The 19288-nt window shown below is 33.9% G+C and overlaps 1 non-coding gene across 1 annotated transcript; it reads right to left on the bottom strand.

Moving 5' to 3' along the window:
• Positions 1-15901: 15901 nt before the first annotated feature.
• LOC105319116 (uncharacterized) lies at positions 15902-18175 on the bottom strand. The gene is made up of 4 exons (XR_010709389.1): positions 17670-18175; positions 17314-17375; positions 17086-17223; positions 15902-16657 (listed from the first exon to the last, which is right to left on the bottom strand). It is a non-coding gene; the product is annotated as an uncharacterized protein (transcript).
• Positions 18176-19288: the final 1113 nt, after the last annotated feature.

The raw sequence follows: 19288 nt of genomic DNA, 5'->3' as shown, positions 1-19288 counted from the left end.
TCGTGAAGTTCATAGATTAGGGAACATGTTATGCTAATAGTCTTAGTTTGGAAAAGAAAAGCAAACTTAAAGCCATCAAACTCAGCGCAGAAAATATCAAGAGTAGATTAGTATTTCTTAAAGATTTCAAAAATCAACAAAAAGTGATTTCTCTTAATAAAAAAAAAGACAAGAACAAACTGTCAGCCATCTCAAAAATCTATAAAACGAAATGCAAAGTCAAAGCAGAGCAACAAGGACCTCTAAAAAGATTGAGGTAGGATAAGGTGCCATGGAGGAGTGAGCATCCTCTGCTGACTGGTCACTCCCGCCGTGTGCTCTTTGTCGTAATCGGTGGAAAAAACGGAAAACTCCGTAGACAATAAGGTGATTAGTTACGGTCTAACAATTAGTTTGAAAAACGACAGTCAGCATGCGATCCAGTGGAGTACATGTATTGTATTTGCTGACAAGGTCATAAAGACTAATCATGTCGTTAGACACATGCTGTTACAATATTAGGCTTACTTGTATCCTTGAAAACCGTTTAAAACAGTTTTATCACTATCAGTTACGGGTACATTTCAAGTTCGCCAAATTAAAGTTGTTGCATACTTCCAATTCCTTTCCAATCAATTGAAGAAATTTCCACAACGCCTTAGCGCATTCGGAGGAAACCAGCGCTTGAATCAATTTGAAACCTTAACCCCCTTCCCGCAGTAACGCTCTTTAACGCATATACCGTTGCCCCACAATTACGCATATTGACACACATACATTTTCCCTGCAATCACGCAATTTAACGCACTTTTCGTTGTTGACTGTTAAGGCTCCGATAACTCGTAATTATTGTTTTATTTATCAAAATATATTGATGGTTTTATAATAAAAGCTTAATGTAATAAAGTTATGTCATTTAATTTCGAAATCTTTTGCAAATGATATTTTTTTTAATTCTTGAAATGTCATAGTTGCCGGATTAGTTCGCACACTTCGCGTGACAAAAGTTTTGATGGCGGCGAGTGAAGTTGATTATTCACACAGAGAAAACTTACCCCAAAACATATTATGTTTAAAGATTTATTTGGCGAGTATTGGCCGTGGCATAAATAAAATGTGGGATGCCATTGACAACACCTGGGCAAACCCACTCAAACAAAAGTCACAACAAATATTCATCAACAATCAACATATCATCAATATTACAGTTTGAAATTGACCACCCCAGGTTTACCGCGGATGGTCACCTATTTAAGTACTTTAAACTTATTTAATTATATGTTGAATTATTGTTAAATGAAAATTATATAATAAGACAAGTACAACTTTACACAATTCACTGGTTCAACAGTTCAGCAACTTCACATGCACAAATCAATTGTCACAATGTTTTTCAATAAGTCAGCACAACAATACGTAGGCATCAGTTGATTTGGTGCGCGCGAACGCCACATGGCTGCAAATTGCCTGAGGAAACTCGCAGTCATCCCACACTTGGGGGGGGGGGGGGGGAGCCACCAATCAACTGACCCACGACCAATCTCGCCTATTCAGAATTCGTTAGGATAAACATGTCCCATTTTCAGAGCAAAATACTCTAGTCCCCCCTGAATGTTGTTCAGAAAAAGTTTATAACCCAACTGAGTGAGATGAACCCCATCAGATCTCAAAAACTGATTAATGTCTTTCAACAAGTTTGGGTATTTGATGTAGCAACCCCCTAATGCTAAAACTTTCAGAGCAGCTGCTCTGTTAACTCGTACACGGGACCTGTTCATTGCCTGAACATCCTGCGAATACCTCCAAGTTTTACGTGGAAGTATCTGAGACCAAACCAATACTGAATTAGGAAATCGTTGCTTAATAATTTCTAAGTGATCACAAACAATCTCAATCAACTCGTATAATGGAATACGTTTAAGACCAATATCGTTACCCCCAGCATGCATTACCAGGAAGTCTGGAGCAGCTTCAATTTCTCTGAGTAAATGCAGCTTGCTCTTAAGATGTAGAAATTTCAATCCAGAATAAATGCATGTTTGATGATTGACGAACCAACACACCAGACCTTAACATCAATTTCTGCAATACTTTAGAAAGTTAATATGGAGTTTTGTTTTTTTTTTAATTTTTTTTTTTTATTATTTATTATTTTTTTTTTAGCAATGAAAACATGTAATCTTACTAATGCGATATCCTTTTCTCTCTTAATGCTACTTAGCAGCTATTGACATGAATCCAAGACTGGACAACGAATATATGATTTGTACACCTTAGATTTCCAGCGACCTGCTTCCATTATAGCTTCTGGAGAACAACCAGCCTCAAATGCAGCTGTAGCTGCCCAAATTCTAAAGGAGTGAGCCTTAAACCTTCCTTGTATCCCAAGGGTGTTCAACGCCTTTTCCAACACGGAAGAAAACTGATACATAGTTAAAGCCCTGCCTCCTGAACATGCTGAATGGATGAACAGTGGGCCATCACTTTTGCCTCTAACTAACAAGAAAGCATTTAAACACCCAACTGGACATAAAATACCACCAATCTTATTTATTGCCACTGTTACACCTCTGCTATGTTGATCAGACTTTGAACTTCTTATTCTGATACAGACGCTAAAGAAATTCAACTCAAACTGTACATCAGATACTTGAAGAATTGAATGTACGCTGTTGCCTACTGACAAAGAAAATTCTCCAACCCTAAAGAACCCATGGAAGGCTAATACATACGCAGCTCTAAATAACCTTATTTCATAGGAATTATAACAAATTGCTGGCAAAATCTGAAAAATTTTTGTAAGCAAAGACAATGTAATTGGTAGCCGTGAATCAACGCTTTTCTTAATTCTTTTCATACCCTCGAGAAGCTTACTCACTATAAAGTTTTTTGTAATGTCTGCAATATTGTGAATTTTACTCTGAAAACTAATAGCCGATACATAGGCCCTGGCTGTAGAATAAGTGTTATCTTTACAGGATAAATATGCAATAAACTGCACTACATGATCAAGGGGTGGAGGCCAGATTTGCTGGTACCCAAGGTCAAGGCGGAAATTTTCAAAAGCTGTCAATCCAGTTTCATATGACTTCTTTGTGCTTTTTGAAATAGATGCCGCCAATTGTTTATTTGAAGTTGTAGATCATGCTGACTAATGGTCTTGGTATTGGCTCTGGAAAATTGTTTCCGCTTGGTGCCAACTTCCTGAATTGCTGCCACTGCTTGCGAGAGAGAGAGAGAGTCTGCAATGTTATTGTCAATACTAGCTATGTGTTTATCTTTAAATAGGACATTGTGCAACATTAGTCTATACACGAAATGTCTAACTAATCCATGACCCGCTTATTTTTTGAAGACTGCTTATTAATAACACTAACAAATGATAGGTTATCTACTCTGAATGAAACTTTTTTATTCTGTAAATCATGACCCCTATAACTCTATTGCTATTACCACTGGGATAAGCTCTAAAAATGTCAGGTCCCTCATAATATCCTGATCTTTCCAATGGTTAGGCCAAGGGAGAAAAAACCATCTACCCTGAAAATATGCCCCACATCCCATGTCAATTGATCCAGCACTATCAGTAAAAAATTCTAAAATGTTTAAATCACACCAATCTGTCTCTGGAAAATATGTTATGCCATTAAAACTATTTAAAAACATAAGCCACATCTTGAGGTCACTTTGAGGCAGTTTTGTCTTCAGCTAATGGTACTCCAATTTCATTGGTCAGTGATGTAAACTGTGTCATCAGAATTGCACAGTCCGGACTTCCCCCCTTACCAGCAAAAATAAAATTATCTAAATAAGGATCTAAAGTATCTAATCCTGTCTTATACTGTGTTAGCCAATGCAAATGTCTCCCATTTTAACAACTTATAGCGCAGCCCATAGGAAGACATTTATCCACATAATAAAGCCCATCAATTGAAAAAACCTAATAGATCAAAGTCTGCTGGATCAACAGGAATGAGACGAAATGCACTCTTGACGTCTAGTTTTCCTAATGAGGCCCCACTTCCCAATTTTGATATCATATCAACAACCCCAACAAATGAAGCATATTGGACCGTACATAATTCAGGGTCTATAAAAAAGTTTATTCCACCCGAGTCTGGGTATGATAAATGAGTAATCATACGCCACCCCCATCTGATTTTGGAACAACTCCTACTGGTGACAAGTGTAAATTGGCTAATGGTAATTTATCAAATGGACCCATTATACGACCAAGTTCTATTTCTTTACAAACCTTATCTAGTAATTCATCATGATGTTGTAAAGCTGACTTTAATTTTTTTGATGTGACATGTAACCGAGGTCCAGTGTAATTTAACTGAAACCCTTTTGCAAAACCATTCCTGAGAAAACATGCTGCCCTAACATCTGGGTACTCATCCAAGTATTTTGAAAGGTTTTGAACCCTAATAGGTGTTCTTCCTAGTGCCTATAAATCTTTGGGGTCGAAAAGTTAGCCGAAATGAGGTAGAGATGGGGAGGGGAGGCTGAAAACGGGGTCGACTCTGTCCTATAAAATGTGGTGGATGGGTCCCCCTTTGGGCTTGAAAGCTAGAACTTGACAGGGGGCAAGAGTATTGAGGATGACCCTCCCCACATCTGATGCATTTATGCATGTATTGACAGCCTAGCCTATCGCAGTTACCTTGGAAATTAAAATTGTAGCATTTGTTGTGAGTGGCATTTGTAAGACTAGTGATTGTACGGGGTTGAGTACTGTGTTGCATAAACATCAACCATAATTCATAATCTATTTTTGACCAGGAGATTGATGTATCAACACTTCGCCTTAGCCTAAACTGCTCATCATACTTTTTTTAACCATTGTCCCCCTCATTACATCGCGAGGCCCCTAATCTGACATCATGCATGTATTTAAGTAGTCCTTGAAATGAATTTGGGTGGGCAGTAGTGTATATACAGCTGTATAAAATAAAAGCATCTGTCCACTTGCTAATTGAGTTGGTCTTAGCATTAGCCTTGGAATACCCTTTTGTAATCAATTCCCCTTTTTCATTGAAACATATTTGTTTTTCAGCATCCTCATGGAGGGATGTATTGTCGAGAAGCAGGGACAAGTCAATATAAGCAGAACTGATAATCTTGGCTTTGAGACTTTGAGAAACATTGCTAGAGAGATTGGAATTAAAACTCTCTATTGGCAAGGGACAATTTTGTAATGCAACATTTAGAGCACATGCATTCATACATGTACCTGTTTCTTGTCCTGCCGGCGTCCCTGGTACATTGTGACTTTGGGGTGGCCCCGGTACATTGTGACTTTGGGATGGCCCTGGTACGTTGTAACTTTGGGATGGCCCCGGTACATTGTGACTTTGGGATGGCCCCGGTACGTTGTAACATTGGGATGGCCCTGGTACATTGTGACTTTTGGATTGCCCGGGTACACTGTGACTTTGGGATGGCCCCGGTATGTTGAAACTTTGGGATGGCCCCGGTACATTGTGACTTTGGGATGGCCCCGGTACGTTGTAACTTTGAGATGGCCCCGGTACATTGTAACTTTGAGATGGCCCCGGTACGTTGTAACTTTGGGATGGCCCAGGTACATTGTGACTTTGGGATGGCCCCTGTACGTTGCAACTTTGAGATGGCCCCGGTACATTGTGACTTTGGGATGGCCTCGCCTGGCGAGAGGGACTAGGTTGTTGTACACGGTTCTCAGCATCCTAGGATAGTCCGTGCTGCGCTTCTATCCCTTTCCTCTTGGGCCGCGTGGTTCCGGTTGTCCATGACCCTATCGGCCCCGCTTGGTTCCTCTTTTTAGGTCACCTGAGTCACTCAGGTGACCTATTGCAATTGGTCTTCGTCCGTCGTCGTGCGTCTGTGCGTCGTGCGTGAACAATTTTACATTTTTAATTTCTTCTTGAAAACTACCAGGCCAATCGTTATCATTTTTGGTGTGAAGCATTTCTATGGTAAGAAGAATCAAAATTGTGAAATTCATGGCTCTACCACCCTTGGGGTGCCACGGGCGGGGCCAAATATGCAAAAAAAGCCAAATTTTCAAAAATCTTCTTCTCTACTCCCACGCATGTGAGGAAAAAACCAGTGGCATGGTTATGATGTCCATGAAGCCCTCTACCAAAATTGTGAAATTTATGGCCCCAGTGACAGGGGTTCTGGCTCTAGGGTGGGGCCAATATGGCCATATAGTAAAAATATATTAAATCTTAGAAAATCTTCTTCTTTACTATCATATATATTTTAAAAAAACTAAATGCATGATTATGATATCCATGAAGCCCTCTACCTAAATTGTGAAAAGTATGACCCCTGGGTCAGGGGTCCAGGATCTAGGGTGGGGCCAATATGGCCAAATAGTAAAAATGTATTAAATCTTAGAAAATCTTCTTCTCTACTCCCATATATATTTGTTAAAAACTAAATGCATGATTATGATGTCCATGAGGCCGTCTATCAAAATTATGAAATTCATGACCCCTGGGTCAGGGGTTCAGGCTCTAGGGTGGGGCCAATGTGGCCAAATAGTAAAAATGTATTAAATCTTAGAAAATCTTCTTCTCTACTCCCATATATATTTGTTAAAAACTAAATGCATGATTATGATGTCCATGAGGCCCTCTATTAACAGTATGAAATTCATGACCCCTGGGTCAGGGGTTCAGGCTCTAGGGTGGGGCCAATGTGGCCAAATAGTAAAAATGTATTAAATCTTAGAAAATCTTCTTCTCTACTTCCATATATATTTTTTAAAAACTAAATGCATGGTTATGATGTCCAAGAGGCCCTCTACCAAAATTGTAAAATTCATGACCCCTTTGTTAGATGTTCAGGCTCTAGAGGGGGGGGGGGCAATATGGCCATATAGTAAAACTGTTTTAAATCTTAAAAATCTTCTTCTCTACTCCCACACACGTGAGCAAAAAACTGAATACATGGTTATGATGTCCATGAGGGCCTCTACTAAAACTGTGAAATTCATGACCCCTTTGTTAGGTGTTCAGGCTCTAGGGTGGGGCCAATATGGCCATATAGTAAAAGTGTTTTAAATCTTAAAAAATCTTCTTCTCTACTCCCACACATGTGGGCAAAAAACTGAATACATGGTTATGATATCCACAATCTCCTTTACCTAAATTGTGAAATTCATGGCCCCTTGGTCAGGGGTTCAGGACATGAAAGGGGGGGAGGGGGGCAATATGGCAATATAGTGTTAATGCATATATAATTTTCTTCTCTATTCTCTCACATCTGTATTAAAAAAACTGACTAATAATTATGTTTACCAGGAAGTCCTCTACTGAAATTTTAATTTTCATGTCCCCTCAAGGATGGGTTTTGACTCTAGGACAGGGCCAAAATGGATGTATAGATGTTAATGCATATAACATTAAAAAATTATCTTCTTTACTCTCACACACCTGAAAGGAAAACTGAATTCATGATTGTGTAGACCAGATCTTAGTTTTTCACCAAAATTATAGGTTTCACAGTTCTTTTTCAAATGTGGTCGTCATTACAAATTTATAATTTTTCTACTCCAGTATGAAACCTAATTAATTAGATGCATATATGAGGCTCCGTGACAAGTTTGTGTATGGGATGTATGCTACTCAGGTGACCGTTAAGGCCAATTGGCCTCTTGTTCTTAGGTGGCATCTCTCGCTCATAAACATGTTTTAAAATATCTATAATTAAAATATATTTTATATTTTTCTAAAATTTCAATATTTTGTCACTTTTTGTATGCCGTCATGAGCATGCATACGAACTGTAGCCTAATCTACATTTGTGCAATCCAAACCATCCTCATCAACAATTTGCTTTACGTATCAAACTTTTATGAAATATGTATAGAAATAAGGTTAATTTAATATGTTACACTATAATTTTTTTTTTTACAGATGCATAAAATGAGCTTAATTTTTTGGAAAATACATTGCCCGCCTTTTTTGGATGTTTTCATCCAAGAGTGATGATTTGAAAGGACGAACCCGATCCCAATAAGTTGTAAAGGGGGGGGGGACCCCAACCGATCCCGATTTTATTTATGTTTTGCATACAATATACAGTAATTCAAATATTTTCTCGTGAAATAAAGGCACCTATTTTCTATGGAAGAAAATAAATGCTATTATTTTAACATTAGCAATGGTAAAGAGGTCTTCATACAGCTCCCTTTAAACAGCTGGTTTCTCAAATGACGTCTGCATTAGTCACTCTGGTAATATCCTTATTTAAATTTGACAACCCCCTCAATTTACAACGTAAGGCAAATGAGAAAAAAAATCATTGAGTTGTTTCTCGATGAAGATTGATCAAGAATATATAAATACAGACAATTTTAACAAATCTTCAATACAATGTTGAGATCTTTGATTTTATTATTGTGATATTTTTAATGATGAATTAAATTCTAGTATTAATATTGATCCCGTTAAAGAAATTGTTAATCAATTTGATTATAATACTACAAAATGTATATGTGTTTACTTACTTTGATTCCATTTTTACTGTATACCAACATGGTGATGTCAATAAACCATTGAATTGAATAAATATTACCATGCTTCTGAATTGAATTAATATTACCATGCTACTGAAACAAAATGTGTCACATCCACGCCTAGGTTCGTAAAACTCATAAGAAAGTATAAGCCTGGCGGTGATTAAACGTAAAGTAAAATATTTGTATTCCCATAAAATTAAACCAAATTAATAAGGCATTGATTACGAAAGTTTAGGTCAGTTTAACGCTTTGTTAAGGCAACGCAGCCTTGCTCAGAGAGAGCGTGTGGTTAAATTATGAACATTTTATTTTAAAAAAAGTTTAGTGAAAGTATATTGTTTCTTTGCATTTAAGCATTTTTAAACCAGAATTTAAATATATATATATATATATATATATATATATATATATATATATATATATAATAAGCACAAACATTGCAATAACTCTCAAACTGACATGTACCTGCCCATTGTGAATGATATATATATATATATATATATATATATATATATATATATATATAAAGCACAGAGAAATTCACTTTTGTTGGAGCTCCACCTTCCGCTCCGACCGAGGCTTGAACTCACGACCTCTGGAACCCATTCTCCCAGCAGTGAGCCACCGCGCTCCCCACTCGACTATCTAGGCAAGACAAAAAATTTTGCTTTCGATAACAAACGAAACCTAGCGTTCATTATTTGAAGATCCAGATATAGTTAAAGTTCTGCAGCTAATCCAGATACACTTCCGATAAATCCACATGCACCCCCCCCCCCCCAACCTAGATAAATAGATAGATAAGGGATATTTAAAGAAAACAAATATCAACTTCTCCCCAACCTTTAAATGCATCAAAGTTATTTAAGCTGCAGAGAGGCAAATTTACAAACATGTAACAAACAAAGATAAAGATTGTCAAATTCAATTCATATGTTTCCACAATTTTGGGGCATACACGAGTTTCTTTTCAAAAGGAGAAATGTTCATTCATTTTGATCAACCTTTTGCGCGGAAAATCGCTTATTTACCGATATTACTTTTTAAGTATCTTTATAGTTCTGAAGCAAGTTTAAAATCAATCAATAGCTGTTTTTGAAACTCAGAAGTTATATGGTGTTAATTTACTTTCCCGATTTCTCTTCTCTTTTATTCGTTATCAATACTTAATTCTTATGAAACTACCGCGGTGAAAAAAATCGCTTTGACTGTCTCACTGAAAAGTTCCAACTACAAAAATGTGGAGAAAAGATTTTAACAAAAATGGCATCTAATATTTATAGATTTAAATTTACATCCACCAAGAATGATTCCCTCTTTTTCTTACGAAAATTGATTGTAATTCACAGCTGTGTAGAAACAGACAAGACTGAAATCTCCTCGGTCCAGTTTTAACCATGCAGTTTATCGATCGGTCGAAATCTTCAGCAACCTAAGAAATATCACGGATTGCACGAAGTAATCATGATGATGCCAAACTCAAATTCCCATATAAGACGCTTCATCTAACGTACTGGTGTACATTAACAATAATTTAGTGACTTTTAATTACTTATTACGATCAATTCAACTCATTAATTTGTTAAAAGAAAGATGTAAATATAAACAATAAAATGCTTTCTTCGGTGATACATGCGGGCTATAGAGACATCCACATTACAGAACATGGGTTACGTTAATTTTTTCGGTATTGATCGCTACCTTTTGTTTATGTTTATTGTTTAAACATACTCATACACACCTAATCAAATACGACAGACCAACTAAATACAACACCCCCCCCCCCCCCTTTCAAAGTACTGAATCTACAATTCTATTCAATCGCTTTGTAAGTTCATGCGTACCGTTGTATTTTTGTGATGCGATTTTTATAAACCATAATCGTTAAAATATTTAATTATATATAAGCATTATTTACATTTTTTTTTTCAAAATGCAAGATTTTTAATAAGACTTCTGCATTTATTATGTCCATTTTTTTTTACACTAATCGATAGTATAGTGCCGATAGACGTAGCTTATATTCAGTGAGTAGTAACATTTTTACATGTTGACTTAATTTAATTTTCTTATAAATGAATAAATGTATCTGCACTAATTTATTTCTCTCTCTCTCTCTCTCTCTCTCTCTCTCTCTCTCTCTCTCTCTCTCTCTCTGAATACGAATATCGGCCGAGTGATTATCAATTTAAAAAAAAAGATGAAAAATAAATAAAAGTAAAAAAATATCGCGATTCTCGGATTTTGTTTTATTGCTGTACATTGTACATTGTAACATACACACATAAACATTGACTTCAGTATCATCGTAATTTGTTTCTTGTATAAAAAAGAAAAGATGAGAAACTATCATCTATGAAGATGAATTGTACGTCCATGCATGTTATTAATTGTAAGTGTCGCACATCTAGTGTTTAAATTATATTTATCGATAAACATGAATTGTTTATTCATAAAACAGCAATTTTTTCGACTTGATATCAAAAGTATAGTAGTATAATGACTGTATTCACAAACCTGTTTAGTTTTAAGGAATTTTGAATCTTGTACGTTACTGATTTGAGATGAATATTAATAATCATATAAAAATGCTAGAAATCCATGATAATGTGGTGAGTTTTCAGGCATGCTATGATTGATTTTTTTTTAAAATTTTATGTAAAATAGCTCAAAAAGTACACACAACACGTAGATTTTGGTTGTTAAATTGCATAAGAAAATAAAATATGCTGCCCTCAAATAATACACAAGTTTTTCAATCGTACAGGCAGATATAATTTTATGTTGTTTCATTAAAGGCACTTTACATGAAAATGTCACTAAGAATTAGATTTTCCCATGAAATCAAATGCAATACATCAGAGAAGATTTTTAAGCTGTAAAAAAAAATCTCAAACTTTTCGAATCCGTTAGTTACATGTATGCGTTTTAATTCGTTAAATAATTCAAAATTTGATCGCAAATTCTTTAGTAATAGAATGATACGAGAATTTGTTTTGTATATTGGTCGTAGCACTATAATTGAGACATAGCCGCTTCTCTCGTGTTCCTTCTGACTTATTTAAGAAGTGGTGTAAAATCGTCTCCCGTGAGGAAAATTATTAAAAAAAAAATCTTTTGAAATATTTAACTTGTATTGTTCACAGTAATTACTGCGCAGATAATTGTTTGATTTGAAAAATACTGCTCTGCATCGATTCGGTATGCCTTCAACCCCTCTTATCAACAACGAGTATGCAGTGTAGTTTTTGTATTTCACTTATAATGCAAACTAGAGTATTTTATTGATCATCAACGTAAATCAACGATCTGTCGCATTCATTCATACGCAATAAGTAAGCGTATGCGAGACGGGACTTTGGTTTCGATTTATTAAACTGATATCCCAGTTAGAGCATATATATTTTCATCACACACCAGAATGGAAAATATGGTATTTAAGTTTCATAGCTGATGCAAAAGCAGCATTTTTATGATATTTCAGCATCAACTTGTGTGCAATATTACGCGTTCGAAATGTGTAGATTTTGACGTTACATGTGTATATTTCATTTATTAAATCTTTATTAAATGTTTATTTTTAAAATTAACATGTAATATTTGATTGAAAAAATATTAATCGCGGTATAAAAACAAGGCCAGACTTTAGTTGTCCAAAAAGCAAAACACAAACGCAGAAAAAAAATTAGAAAGAGCAAATAGAAAAACTGCGTTTATAATGCCGCTACTTTGACGTCGTTTTCTGAGCATTGTGACGTCAAAAGATAAGGGCCCTTTTCTCATGACGGCAGTCATATATATATATATATATTTATATATATAAAGGAAGGTTTTTTTCCATTACGTTTTGAGTAAGTAATCATGTAATTTAAGAAAGTTCTTATTATGATTGGATTTTCCGTGTAATGCAAAACAACGTGATATTTTGAATTTCCAATATTTTTTTCTTAAGAAAACCAAATGGTTTGCGGTCGTTCTTTTGACGCTTGCAGCACGTTATATGAATCATATATACTAGTATGTCCTTATGTGTAGTTTATTGAAAAAAGCACTTGTTCCATCGATTTGAAAAGTAAGGAAAACAACATACCTATTAAAACATTTGACTTTTTCTCTTCTGATAAATTCCCATATCATTTATCTACTTCATTCATATGCTACTTCTTTCATGAAAATGACAATTCCTTCAACAAACTTTTCTTTTCAATATTTTTCTCAAAATATGCAAAAATGATAAAAAATGTGATTGCTATCTAGGGGGGAGGTGTATTAAGTTTAATAATAAAATCTGCGCCTAAAGCAATCAGGAATGTTTATAATTATTTGACAGAAAACTCATATTGGCAACACATATTTTGAAGATTTTAGTTTACAACGATTAAACTTGTCAATAATGTTAAAAAGAAAAATTATAATATTTTGGCATTGAAATAATGAATTCTATATAATTCTTTTATAGTATGTATTTTCAGAGATCAGCTGATTGGTTCGCAAACTCCATGGGACCAACAGTTTGTTTTACTATAAATAAATTTTACTCTAAATATAAAACCAATTATGAGACAATCAGAACAGCAACAACAATCAATATACTAACAACACTATCATACTTGTCAAACCAATATGTCGAATGTTCATGATGTTTCGTTTTTCTTTAGTGCAAATGTGACTATCTGTGAAAATGATGATAGTTGTTAGGTCACGTGGAAAAAACCCCAACGATAATTATAATAATTATTACTGATCCTTTCTCGCAATTAGTTGCAGCAGTTGCAATCTTACTTGAAACTTTTGATGATGAAGATGTATCTGGTAAAACTGGGAGATTTTGTGGCGGTAACATGCGTCTCTTCACCTGGTTTAAAATATTGATATATTTGTAAAACATTGATATTTTAAAACATATTTACTGAAACAATAAAAGTTTATTTTAAGTAATCTAAGCGTGAAACCGGAGATGGGGGGGGGGGGGGTTGTTGGTTGGTGGGTTTATACTCTTTTAACAATATGTTAGTCATTTTTAATTATGGTTTGACAAATTAATTTCAAAAATGTGCAACTTAATAGTGATGCCGGCCGGGCATATGAAGTTTAAATTAATCTACTTTTAATAAACAGGTATTAACACATTAATCTTAAATGTGACTCTTATTTACAATCGTGCTAGCTCTGCACTCAAGTAGTCAAATGAAAAAAAGAAGTCCGCACGTTATTGTGCAGATCCCAATGTACCAATGCATCAAACAAAGTAATTATCACTTATCCAGTTTGACTTTGGTTATATTTTATCAACGGAATTTATGGTAATTTACACATCTTTCCTATAAACATGCATGATCGAAATAGTGCTACAGCGGTGCGTCAATCTACCCGAAAGAATCAAAGCGAACGAACATTTAATACAGAATGTGTATTATGCTCTAGTTGGAATTGTCCATTAAAAAAATCTATCTCCGATATTGTCATACATATTTAGCACATTATACAAGAATTGCTTTAAAGTGTAGGGTGTTGCATTGGACATGTACATGTATTGCTTTTTCAATATTGTTCTTATTTCTATTCATTATATCTACCAAAACTGTTTTTATAAAAGTGAAATTTTATGTCATGAACTAAATCTTCTTGAAATATATTTGTATGTAGTAATTACTACTGAATTCAAAATTTACTGATACTCCAAAAAATTGACTGTCATTGGCTGACACCTTTTGTACATTGGCTGACATATTCTGTACATTGTCCGTACCTCACTGTACATTTTATTGACTTCCACTGTACCCCGCTGCACGCTTTTATACAATTCTACTGAACAGCACTGTACCCCACTACTGACTTCCACTGTATCCGACTGTACGCCGCTGTACATAGCACTGATAAGCACTGTACCCCACTGTGCGCTACTGAATCATTTTTAAAAGTAAAACCTTCAGTATGATATTTTCTTTGATATTCATTCTAGGTTGTTTATTTTATTCAAATGATTTTTTATGAACTTCTATTGATATTGAATGTTACAATCACAAATTTGTTTTATATGTTAATTATGCCAGTCATTGCATCATTATCATAGAACAAAAGATGTTTGTGAAACACTTATGCCCTCCTCCCTTGGAATCATCCACCAAAAAAAATGAGCGGTAACTGCAAAAAACTAGAATTTTTCTACGTCCAAGGGCCATAACTCTGTCGAAAATTGCTCTATCATACCCAAAATCAAACGACGTAGATATTATCATGATAAACCTGCTTACTAAATTTCATTTCAATATGTTCATCCTCTGCGAAGAAAATGAGCGGAAACTGCAAACAACTAGAATTTCTCTAAGTCCAAGGGCCATAACTCTGTCAAAAATTGTTCGACCCAATATCGAACTTGACTTAGATATTATCATGATAAACCTGTATACCAAGGTTCATTTCAATATGTTCATCTTCTGCGAAGAAAATGAGCGGAAACTGTTGGTGGACCGACAGACCGACCGACAGACAGCAGCAAAGCAATATGCCCTCCCTTCTTCGAAGGGGGGCATAAAAAATAATTTCCTTAATCAGCAAGGTTACAAAATTCGTTTATCTTTATATTGACGATATTTTAAGAAAAACTGTACAGCTACGCATATACATAATATAATTTCGTTCGTTTTATTTTTTGCTGGTATTAACTATACAGTTTATTGCTTATAATGCCAGTGACTTGTTTATTTATTTAATTTTTTTGGTGGTTGATACACAGCACACTAAATTCAATAAATCAATAGCTTTTTTACAGTCCGATCATTTAAACGATGGCTTGTCATTATCAATAAGAAAGAATTTTGTTAATATACATGTAATTATACACATCCTAGATAAAAATGGTTCTTGAGAAAGCATGCATTTAATGTTTTTTTTTTCAGTCAAAAAACCGTTGGAAAAACGAATTTTATAATTATAGAAATATAATTTGTTTTAAACCACCACCCCTCCAAAATTGTAACAGGTTCAAGGAGAGGTTTATAAGTCAGTATACGAATGTGTTGGTTAACATGTTTGAAAAATATTCTTATTAAGAATTGCATTGATACAATTTTTTAAATGATTATTTAAAAGCATTCAACTTTCTTAATTCTTAATTCTTAATACATGCATATATGGTACAATACTTTAAGTTTTAATAGATAGAAAAGAAACACTCCGCCGTCACCAACGGACATATTTTTTCCTAATTTTTTTTTTATTTTTTAAGAATTTGAGTTGACAATTGAAGTGGGTTCTTTAATGTCAATGTTGTTGACGACAGGGCCAAGTGACTCTGATTGTTAAAATATGGAACTTTCCCATAAACCAAAAAATACTGGATAATATACAAAATTTTGATGCTATACATTAGGGGCATATACTGGAACTCCTAAAGTAGACGTAAAACATCAGCCAATGGTTCGAATAATATCCTGGGGATAATAAAATCGTATAATGTATATAATTTTATACTTTAATATATCATAAAAACAATTTATTTATTTCTTTAATAGCAGAAAAGCTTATGCAATGTTAGAATCGGAGATACATTGTATATACCAGATGTAGGTATTACATAGTGATGACATTTGATCAGTCATCGCTATTTGACTTAAATATGATCATTTGGTCAACATATTTACTTTATGAGTTTACTAAACATGAAATATATCTATTTGCTTTTACTTAAGAAAACAATTTAAATGATAAACACAATCTAAGCCCCAGCAAAGGACGAACATCTGCTATGACTTGCAACATGTCAAGATATATCACTGAAATAACAAACATACTCTCTTAACTTTAATAGAAAGGAAGAAATATCCGTTTCCCAATAAAACAATAGCGGAAAACGTATATTGATGATATTTAAAATCTAAGATGTTTATATTGTTTTGACCACAATTATTGCTTTTATTTGCAAATATATAAAAATAAAATTAATGGAAAATACACCATTAATCATAAATGTAAATAAAACAATTTATTAGCTTTACAAAATATCTGACACATTAACGTTTGGTTTCTTTCTGAGTTTGAGGTAAAAGTATGTACTGAAAAAAGTTACAGATATGACAAACAGACAAACTAAAACAGTCCACATAAGAGACGTGGTATTCATGTATTCCTCTGGCTTTAGCATTGGATTTTGACAGGCATCCCCTGCAAGATGAATATTTTTGAAATGTTTGTTTGTTATGTCAATTAGGAAGAAAAAAAGATTATTTTGAAATTACAGAACGACAATGAAATTACGCAGTGCAAAATGTTTTAGCGCATGACGGACGCAATGTTGAAATTACGAAATGTATACATGTACTATTTCTAATACTGTGTTTTCATCAATATTTGTAGAATACAACTTTCGTGGATTTCGTTTTTGAATTGATCCACGGAATTAGATGTCAGTGAATTTTGAAGTGCAATTTCTAATAAAATATGCATTGTTGAAATTATCGACTAAGCCTCTTTAAAACTGTGATTCTTAAAACTGATTTTAATTTTTTCCACGAAAATTAATCTCCACCAAAATTAGTGAAACAATTTTAGTATGTAAAAAAGGAGGAAACATATTATTTCGAGACATTTACCTTGTGGTTTTATACATCCATGAACGTGGTTACAATACTGGTTATCAGCACAGTTGCACAGTGACATACATTTCTGACCATAATGCGGAGAAGGGCAGGGAATACTACAGTTTTGACCAATATAGCCTTTGCCACATGCTGTCCATTAAAACAAATAACGATGAGCACCGGCAAAAATACATACAAATAATTAATGAACGGCCAAAGTCCTTTTGATTTTAAACTTACGAATACATCTGTTCTCTATCTTGTTCCAAATATATCCAAGACAACATTCCAGAACTCCGGATCTTAATGAAATTATTTTTCACTTTATATTTATATGTTAGAAAACTCGACAACGTATAAAACCAAACGTAATATATTGATCGTTTAGATAAACAGTTGTGATTATGTACATTACATGTCAAATGCATTTATAATGTCACGAAATACAAGTGAGATTTGCATAAAAATAAAAAAAAAACACATTAATGCTAATTCGGTTAAATGAAATGTGCGTATTTTTTTATATTAAATTATATAACTCTTTTTCACAGACATATAGCCAGACAGAAAACAAGACGATAATAAAATAATACTACCTTTCACAAAACTTTGAATTGGAAAATCCAAGGTAAAAAATGAATATAATCATGGTTATGTCCATACTTTCTCTATACATTTTGAGAATTCTTATCAAATGTATTAAATAAAATTTTCATCACGAGTTATATTTAAAGTAATTGAGCTTGTAGAGTCTACTTCCCGTCTGATAGACATATTACACTGGCTTTTTCTCGTGAAAAAATATTAATTGTCTCTTTCCGGTGAAGAGGAACATGACAATGAAGTTCATTTAGCACGTCATTATTTCTATATCGCTTTGTTATTGAACACTTTTTTTATTTCAAAGACTACACATTTATAAATCATGAAAAAACTTTAAATCAACAGTTTAATCAGTTTAACCAACAGTTACTAGCACGTATCATAACTCATCAACTCGATATTTCCAGTTCCACCGAAATTCATTGATCAAATGTTATCAATAAATAACCGTACACAGAAATAATTTCTGTCATTCAGTCAACTTACCAGAGACTGACATGGCTTTATCTCGATGTACATAAAGCGATAATATCACATTTCTATTCAGCTACTCTATCAAGAGGTGCCACTGTATGTCTTATCTCCAATAAAAATAACATGGACATGTATCATAAAACAGGAATCACATATACCAATATGAGCATATCCAAATATCTCAAGATAAAACCAGCTACAACAAAGTTAAGCTGGATTGAAAAAATATTTAGAGAGAAACAAAAGAGAAACAAAAATTAATTCCTATATGGATGGACAATTTTTACCAGTCGGAACTGACCAGACTAGTGGATGGCTTAAGGTGGAATGTCCCTCTGATAAGAGATATAACTTCTGTAGAAAATAATATCACTTTGTTTCTGTAAACTCACAATTATTAATGCATGTAACAACAAGGGAGGTGGTGCATGGTCCCAATTTATGTTGGAAGGCGATACACTTATTTGAATTCAAAGATAGAAAAAGAAAATTAGAACTGAACCCCATGGCTCTTTTGAAGCAGGGGGGCAAAAAAGTAAACAAAACTTTTACAAAATATTACAAAAAATGTATCATAATGATAAAGTATTTATTAGGCAATATCTACATGACTATTCCTCCCCCTCTCCCCTCCCCCCTCCCGATGGATTTATTCTTTTTTTAAATATAACTAAATTTTATGTACTTGTTCAGTACATGTACGGTACATGTTTGATGTTTTAGGCCAGAGAATATTTGGATTGAATATTTTTATTTCTCTATCTATAGCTCGTTCACAGAGCTGAATGAATTATAAATGGGGAAAATGTGACCAAGACAATTACAAATTCTAGACTTAGTTGAAATCGTTCAATTAAAACTTATAACATTTCAAATGTTTAAAACATGAATAAAGCTTTTCTATTCTGAGGGAGCAGATATGGGAAAACGAAATTGAAAAAAAAAACCTAATATCTAAGCTCATTTGATTCAAGACAGTATATCCCTGTATTGATATCATACCAATTACGGGAAGATTATTCACTTGATCCCCTTTTTGTGTTACATAACAAAATGCTCTGGTTTACATTTCTAGGATTTCTTAAATATATATATATATATATATATATATATATATATATATATATATATATATATA

Source organism: Magallana gigas, chromosome 9, assembly GCF_963853765.1.
Source record: "Magallana gigas chromosome 9, xbMagGiga1.1, whole genome shotgun sequence".
Classification (NCBI taxonomy): domain Eukaryota; kingdom Metazoa; phylum Mollusca; class Bivalvia; order Ostreida; family Ostreidae; genus Magallana; species Magallana gigas.
The sequence above is the reverse complement of the archived record's forward strand: the minus strand, read 5'-3'. Positions and strand labels throughout refer to the sequence as shown.